Genomic DNA, 7,841 nt, shown 5'->3' with positions numbered 1-7,841 from the left:
CTAATGTAATGAATGTGTTGTATATTCTGTGGGGTTAGACAGATGTTTAATGACATATCGACCATTATAGTATCACATAGAGTAGTTTCACCGCCGCCAAAATCTTCTGTGCTCTGCCTATTTACCCCTCTCCTTACAATACTTGGCAACACTGATCTTTTTACTGTCACCACAATTTTGCCTTTTCCAGAATATCATATAGTTGGAATAATATAATATGTAGTCATTTCAGATTGGCTTCTTTCACTTACTAACATCCATTACTCCATTTCTCTAATTAGATTCCTCTTTGGAGCTCACTTTGGCAGCACATATACTAAAATTAGAACGATACAGAGAAGATTAACATGGCCCTGTGCAAGGATGACACGCAAATTTGTGAAGCGTTCCATGAATTAAAAAAAAAAAAAAGATTTCTCTGCCTTTTCATGACTTGATAGTTCATTTTGTTTTAGCAATAAATAATACTGTATTTTCTGTGGATAACCACAGTTTATGCATTCACTTACTGAAGGACATTTCGATTCCTTCCAATCTTTGGCAATTATGAATAAAGTTGCTGTAAACATCCATGTATAGTTTTTGTGTGAACATAAATTTTCAACTCGTTTGGGTAAATAGCAATGAATGTGAATGCTGGTAAGAGTTAATATAGTTTTGTAAAAAATGGCAAAATGGTCTTCCAAAGTGGTTGTACTATTTCGCATTCCCATCAGGAATGAATGACAGTTCCTGTTGCTCCACATCCTCATCAGCATTTGGTATTGTCAGTGTGCTGAATTTGGGCCATTCTAACAGATGTATAGTGGTATCTCATTGTTGTTTTAATTTGCATTTCCACAGTGACCTATAATGTAGAACATATCTTCATATATATATTTGTGATTTGTATTTTTGGTGACCTGTATGTTAAGATATTTGGCTTATACTTTTAAAAAATTTTTTAAAATGATTGCTTATTTTTGAGAGAGAGACACAGAGCATGAACAGGGGAGGGGCAGAGAGAGAGGGAAACACAGAATCTGAAGCAGGCTCCAGGCTCTGAGCTATTAGCACAGAGCCCGACATGGGGCTCGAACCCATGAACCATAAGATCATAACCTGAGCCGAAGTCTGATGTTTGACTGAGCTACCCAGGCGTCCCAATCTTTGGCTTATTCATTAAGTGGGTTGTGTTTTCTTATTGTTAATGTCTAAAGAGTTCTTTGTATATTTTGGAAAACAGTCCTTAATCAAATATGTCTTTTGTAAATATTTTCTCCTAGTCTGCAGCTTGTCTTCTCATTCTCTTGACATTATCTTTCACAGAGAAGTTTTTAATATTAATGAAGTCCAGCTTATCAATTATTTCTTTCATGAATTGTGCCTTCAGTGTTGTATCTAAAAAGTCATAACCACGCACAGGGCTAGATAGTAGATAATGTAGGTTTTCTCCTACATCATCATCTAGGAGTTTTATAGTTTTTCATTTTAGATTTAGGGGTCAATACGCTATTTGAGTTAATTTTGTGGAAGGGTATAAAGACTGTGTTTAGGTTTCTTTCTTTCTTTCTTTCTTTCTTTCTTTCTTTCTTTCTTCTTTCTTTCTTTTTGCAAGTGAATCTGCAGCTGTTCCAGCACCATTTGTTGAAAAGGCAAATAGTCTTTGCTTCACTGAATTGTCTTCACTCTTCTGTGAAAGATCAGTTGACTCTATTAATGTGATCTATTTCTGCGCTTTCTATTCTGTTCCATTGATCTTTTGTTTCTTCTTTTTCCAATACCACCCTGTCTTGATTACTGTAGCTTTGAAGTAAGTCTTGAAGTCAGATAGTGTTAGTCTTCCAACTTTATTTTTCTACTTCAATGTTGTGTTGGCTGTTTTGGGTATTTTGTCTCTCCATATGAACTTTAATGTTTTTAATGTTTATTTATTTATTTCTGAAAGAGAAAGAGAGAGTGCAAAAGCATGGGAGGGGCAGAGAGAGAGAGAGGGAGAGAGAATCCCAAGCAGGCTCCACCTGGCTTGAACCCACAAACCCAAGAGATTATGATGTGAGCCAAAATCAAGAGCTGGATGCTTAACTGACTGAACTACCCAGGCACCCTGTCCATATGAACTTTAGAATTGATTTGTCAATATCAGCAAAATAACTCGCTGGGATTTTGATTGGGATTGCATTGAATCTATGGACCAAGTAGGGAGAACGGACATTTTGGCAATATTGAGTCTTCCTATCCATGATAATGGAATACATGTCATTTATTTAGCTCTTCTTTGACTTCTTCCGTCAGAGTTTTATAGTTATCCTTACATATATTTTACACACATTTGGATAGATTTATACCTAAGTATTTCATGTTAGGGGGTGTTAATGTAAATAGTATTGTGTTTTTAACTCCAAATTATACTTATCCATTGCTGGTATATAGAAAAACATATTTCTATTTCTTAATATTTTGGATACTAATTTTGTATTCTGCAATCTTGTTATAATTGATTATTAGTGCCAGGAGATTTTTGTGTTTGCTTTTTTTTTTTTTTTTTTTGGTCAATTTTATTTTGGATTTTTGACATAGATAATCATGTTACCTATGAATGAGGACAGTTTTACGTCTTCTTTCCCAATCAGTTTACATTCTGTTTCTTTTCCTTGTCCTATTGCATTAGCTTGGCTTATTATAAATGATTTTTCTGTATCTATTGATATAATCATGTGATTTTTCTTTTTCAGCCTGCTGAGGTGATGGGTTACATTAATTTGGTTTTCAAGTGCCAAGCCAGGCTTACATACTTAAGATAAATAACACTTGGTTGTGGTATATCATTCTTTTTATACACTGTTACATTCTGTTTGTTAATATTTTGTTGAGGGTTTTTACATCCCTGTCCATGAAAAGTATTGCTTTGTATTTTTTTCTCCCTTGTAATATCTTTGCAAATTTTGGTTAGAATAATGTTGGCCTCATAGAATGAGTTAGGAAGTATCCCCTCTGTTTCTATCCTCTGAAAGAGATTGTAGAGAATTGGTATAATTTTTTCCTTAAATGTTTGGTAGAACTCACCAGTGAACCTCCCTGGGTCTGTTTTGGAAGCTTATTTATTATTGATTCAATTTCTTTAATAAATATAAACCTATTTAAAGTGACTATCTCTTATTGTGTAAGTTTTGGCAGATTTTGACTTTCAGGGAATTGGTTCATTTCATCTGGTTGCCAAATTTTTTGAAATAGACTTGTACATAGTACTCTTTATTATGCTTTTAATATCCATGACCCATGTGTTCTTTAGAAGTGTGTTGCTTAATCTCCACATGTTTTAGGATTTTCCAGTTGTTTCTGTTATTGATTTCTTGCTTAATTCTATTGTGCTCTGAAAGCAGACATTGCATGACTTCTACTGTTTTACCTTTGCTAAGGTGTGTTTTATGGCACAGAATATACTCTATGTTGGTGAATGTTTCACGTGAACTAGGAAAGAATGTACATTCTTCTGTTGTTGGATGAAGTAATCTATAAATGTCAATTATATCCAATTAATTGATGGTGTTGTTGAGCTCAACTATGTCCTTACTGATTTTCTGCATGCTGGATCTGTCCATTTCTGATAGAGGTCACCAGTCTACTTTTTGTCATTATTACTGCTGTAATTGATGTTGCTGTTGCTAATCTCACTGTGGTCGCTGCTGTTCTTGAGAATGCACTATTGTATCTTCAGTATGAGGTTCCTTTTTTAAACTTGTTATTTTTAATTTTTATTATTGTTTTTAAAATTTATGAGGTGGCTTTTTATTTGGATCTCTTGGATGGGTATTGTCCTTTAAATTCTTACTGTCAGCTTTTTCTTTGAACTTGGGAGAGTGTTGATGAGGAGACTAGGTGAGGAATTATTTGAATAGCTTCACCAACTCTCACACTTAGAAGTGTTTCTCCCTTTCAATGAGGAGCTAGTGCCAGGATAAGTAGGGGATATCTCTGCTTTTTCCCATATCACACCTCATTCACCTGTGGCTTCTCTCAGAGGTAGGGAGAGTGACTGGCTTTGTAACTCCTCTTATTTCAAGTATTTTACTTCTGATGTCCTGAATAAAACATGACCTACAATTCTAAAGCACATCAGTGTTTTATTTTTGGAGGCAGACACAAGACCCTTCTGTATGTAGCCCTTGCAAGTCAGCATCCTTATCCAAATTATGGGAATGTATGAAGTCCTCCAAAGATAAACCCAATATCTTCTAAGACTTGGAAGAAACAGGTCCAAAATGGTGACTGTATGTGTATCTTACATTTCCTCCAGAAAAACATACAACATATATATTTGTTTTTACATTTTGGAGGTCTGACTCCTATCACTACCTTCCTCCCACCTCAACCCACCTCCCTCTTTTGTCCTCCTCCCATTTCTGCTCTCTCCACTCACCATCTTGAGATTCTTTTCAGGTGGTATGAAAAAAGAGAAAGGACAGAACTTTTGTCATCCTACTAAAGGTTCTGTTCTGTATTACCTCGGAGGAGAGAAGTTGGCTTGAAGAGTGATGAGATAGGTAAATGGTCTTACCTCTAGAGTTTTCACCAAGCCTTCTCAGATGTGGTTTTCTTTACCATTAGTTAGGCATACAGCGAGTGTTCAACAAATACTTTGACTGACTGATAGTTTCCATCAATCCCGGTTTTGATACAGTGGGGACGGTTTATTTCCTGGGCCTTCTTAGGATAGTCTTATCCAAGCTCAACCCATGTTCATACAGGTATGAGAGCCAGGCCCTAGCAGCACATAAAGACTCTGCTTTTTATTCTCTTGTGCACTGATTCCATGCATGAGTAGGGGCTCTAACCTTTTCATTTGGACTCCATTCATTTACATAAAGATATCTAGAATCCCAAGGCTTCATGCCATCCCAAAACACGCTGGATTTTTAATCACTGGTGGGAAAGCTGTTTGTCTTTTTGTTCTATCTGCATTTGTCAGCTACTTATAAGAGTGAGAAAATAGAAGATATATGTACCCTACAGGCTTCATTATGTGGCTGGCATGCTCCCTTTACCAAGGCTCTCAATCATAAAACTGCCTTAATATGGTAGATCTTTGTCTACACTAGCATTATTGGGACTATTAGGGCCCAAGATAATTTGGACTTTTTCCCTTTCATAATCCCTTGACATTTGCATTTACTCTTCCTATTTTCATATAGATGTATGACTATGTAGAGAAGAACAGATTATGGTGAAACCCTATAGTGTGAAGAAAAGAAATCAAGATATAGAAATTGATTGTGTCTTGGTTTTCTATTTTTTAAGCAGTATCCAATTAGAAAATATCAGGAAAAATAAACTCCCAGTGAGAATAACTACATAAATTATAAAACCTTGGTATGAATCTAATAAGAAGAGTATCTGAACTATGTGACAAAACCCTTAAAACTTTAAAGTCCTAAGTTAAAGGGTACGAAACAATATTATAAAGAAATAAATATTTTATATTAATCTATAAATTTAATGGTATTCCCCCTAGAAGTCTCAGTGGAAAGAATTTGACAAAGGATTCTGATATTTTCCAGGAAGAGAAAATGTGTGGAACTAAAAAAGAAATTTTGAAAACAAAGACTCATAAAGAGAAAAATATTATGACATATAAAGCTATTATATTAAAAGAGTTTGGCATTGAAAAAGGAATAGATAATTAAATCAACAAAACAAATGAGATTCTAGTATAAGAATCATGTCTAAATTGCAATTTAAGATATAACAAAGGAAAAATAGATTATCAATAGATGGTTTTGAGATAATTGGCTATCTGTTTGCGAAAAAATGTATTTTATTACATTTTATATAACAATATAAACAGAAAAAATAGCAGAACAGTTCTATAATCTTACTGTGAAGAATACTTGCATAAGTTACTTACTAAAAATAAAGGGAAATGAAAAGAAATGGACCCTAGGGACAGACCTTAGGGTCAATAATTTCCATCTCCTGAAAGTCATGAAAGTAATATATTTATAATATATAAAATAACAGAACTTGGGGCTACTGGGTGGCTCAATCGGTTAAGAAACCAAGTCTTACTTTCAGCTCAGGTCACGATCTTGCAGTTTCATGAGTTCAAGCCCCATGTCCGGCTCTGCGCTGGCAACACGGAGCCTGCTTGGGATTCTCTCTCTCCCTCTCTCTCTGCCCCTCCCCCACTCACACTGTCTCTGTCTCTTTCAAAATAAATAAATAAACTTTAAAAAAATAAACAGATCATTACTATCTAGCATACATAAATATCTTTCATAAGTCTGTAAGAAGATAAACCCAATAGGAAATGGATGGACAAAATATATGACAAGGTGATTTAGAGAAAAATGAATAAAAATGGTAAAACAATCATTTGAAGAGATGTTTAACTTCACTAATACCCAAAAACATGCAAATGAAGACAAGGTACTGCTGATACTATCAAATTTTGAAGAATTCCAGATTGAATATTCAGTTTGGGGAAGGGACTGGAGAATCAAATACTTTTATGCACTGTGAGTGGAAATGTAAACAATGATTACTTTTATTGAAGGCAGTTTGGCAGCATGTATTGGCACCTACTCTCTGGTCCAGTATGTGACATATGGTAGGCATGTAATAAGTATTTGTTGACTCAGTGCAGGATGACTTCTGTGACTGGAAAGAGCATGGACTTTGCAGTCAAACAAAACTGAATTTTATTCCTGGTCCTGACTTTATTTACTAAGTAAACGTCAAGCAATTTATTTAACTTCCTTATGCTCCAACTTCCTTTTCTAGAAAATGGAGATACTTCTTACTTTTAGGAGTTATGAGAAATAATGAAACAATACATGCAGTGTTTCATTCATGGCTGCCAAGTTGTAAATGCTGGATAAATGAAAGACTTTATTGTTTCCCACATGGTTTTTCTGGCCACCCAAGAGAATTCTATTTCTTCAGATAACTTTACCCACACTCTTTTACATTCTCCTTCCTCACCATCCAATCATCTCGCTATTTAAATTCACCTTTTCCAGAGGCACCTGAGTGGCTCAGTCAGTTAAGTGCATCTGACTCTTGATTTTGGCTCAGGTCATGATCTCATGGTTCAGGAGATTGAACCTGCATCAGGCTTCACACAGGTGTGAAGTCTGCTTGGATTCCCTCTCTCTCCCTCCCTCTGCCTATCCCCAGCTCTGTCTCTGTCTGTCTCTTTCTCACAAAATAAATAAACAAACAAACAAACAGACAAGCTTTATATAAAAAAATAAAATAATTTCAGTTGTTCCAAATCTGCCCTTATGCTGTTATCTTTTGTGCTGCCAACACTTCATTAGAATCTTCCAATTAAGGATGATGTTCAGTATCACATGAGTTCTTTAATAGACTCATCACCAGTACTTTTTGTGGATTTAATTGCACCCCCTCAAAAGACATGTTCAAAGGTCCTGGGACTGTGACTTTATTTGGTAGCAGAGTCTTTGCAGATATAATTCAGTTAAGATGAGTTCAAACTGGAATCGAATAGACCCTAAATCCAGTATAACTGTCCTTAAAAAAAAAAAAAGAAAGAAAGAAATCTGGACACACACACAGGGAGAACACCAAGTGATTGTAGAGGCAGACACTGGAGTACTCTATCTTCAAGCCAAGGAACCCCAAGGATTGCTGGTAACTATCAGAAGCTAGGCAGAGGCAAGGGAAGATCCTCACCTAGAGCCTTCAGAGAAAACATGGCTATGATGACACCTTAATTTCATACTTATAGCCTCTAGAACTGTGAGAAAATAAATTTGTGTTAAGCCACCAAGTGTGTGGTACTTGGTTAAGGTGCTAAGAGACTGATATTCTGGCCACAAAAGGTCATTTGATTCTAATTC

General features: G+C 35.5%; 1 non-coding gene across 1 annotated transcript; it reads left to right on the top strand.

Moving 5' to 3' along the window:
• Positions 1-292: 292 nt before the first annotated feature.
• Positions 293-398, top strand: LOC113593978 (U6 spliceosomal RNA). Its single transcript, XR_003414355.1, has one exon. It is a non-coding gene; the product is annotated as a U6 spliceosomal RNA (small nuclear RNA).
• Positions 399-7,841: the final 7,443 nt, after the last annotated feature.

The sequence above is a fragment of the Acinonyx jubatus genome, chromosome B2 (assembly GCF_027475565.1).
Source record: "Acinonyx jubatus isolate Ajub_Pintada_27869175 chromosome B2, VMU_Ajub_asm_v1.0, whole genome shotgun sequence".
NCBI lineage: Eukaryota > Metazoa > Chordata > Mammalia > Carnivora > Felidae > Acinonyx > Acinonyx jubatus.
This window is presented reverse-complemented; position numbering and strand designations above follow the sequence as displayed.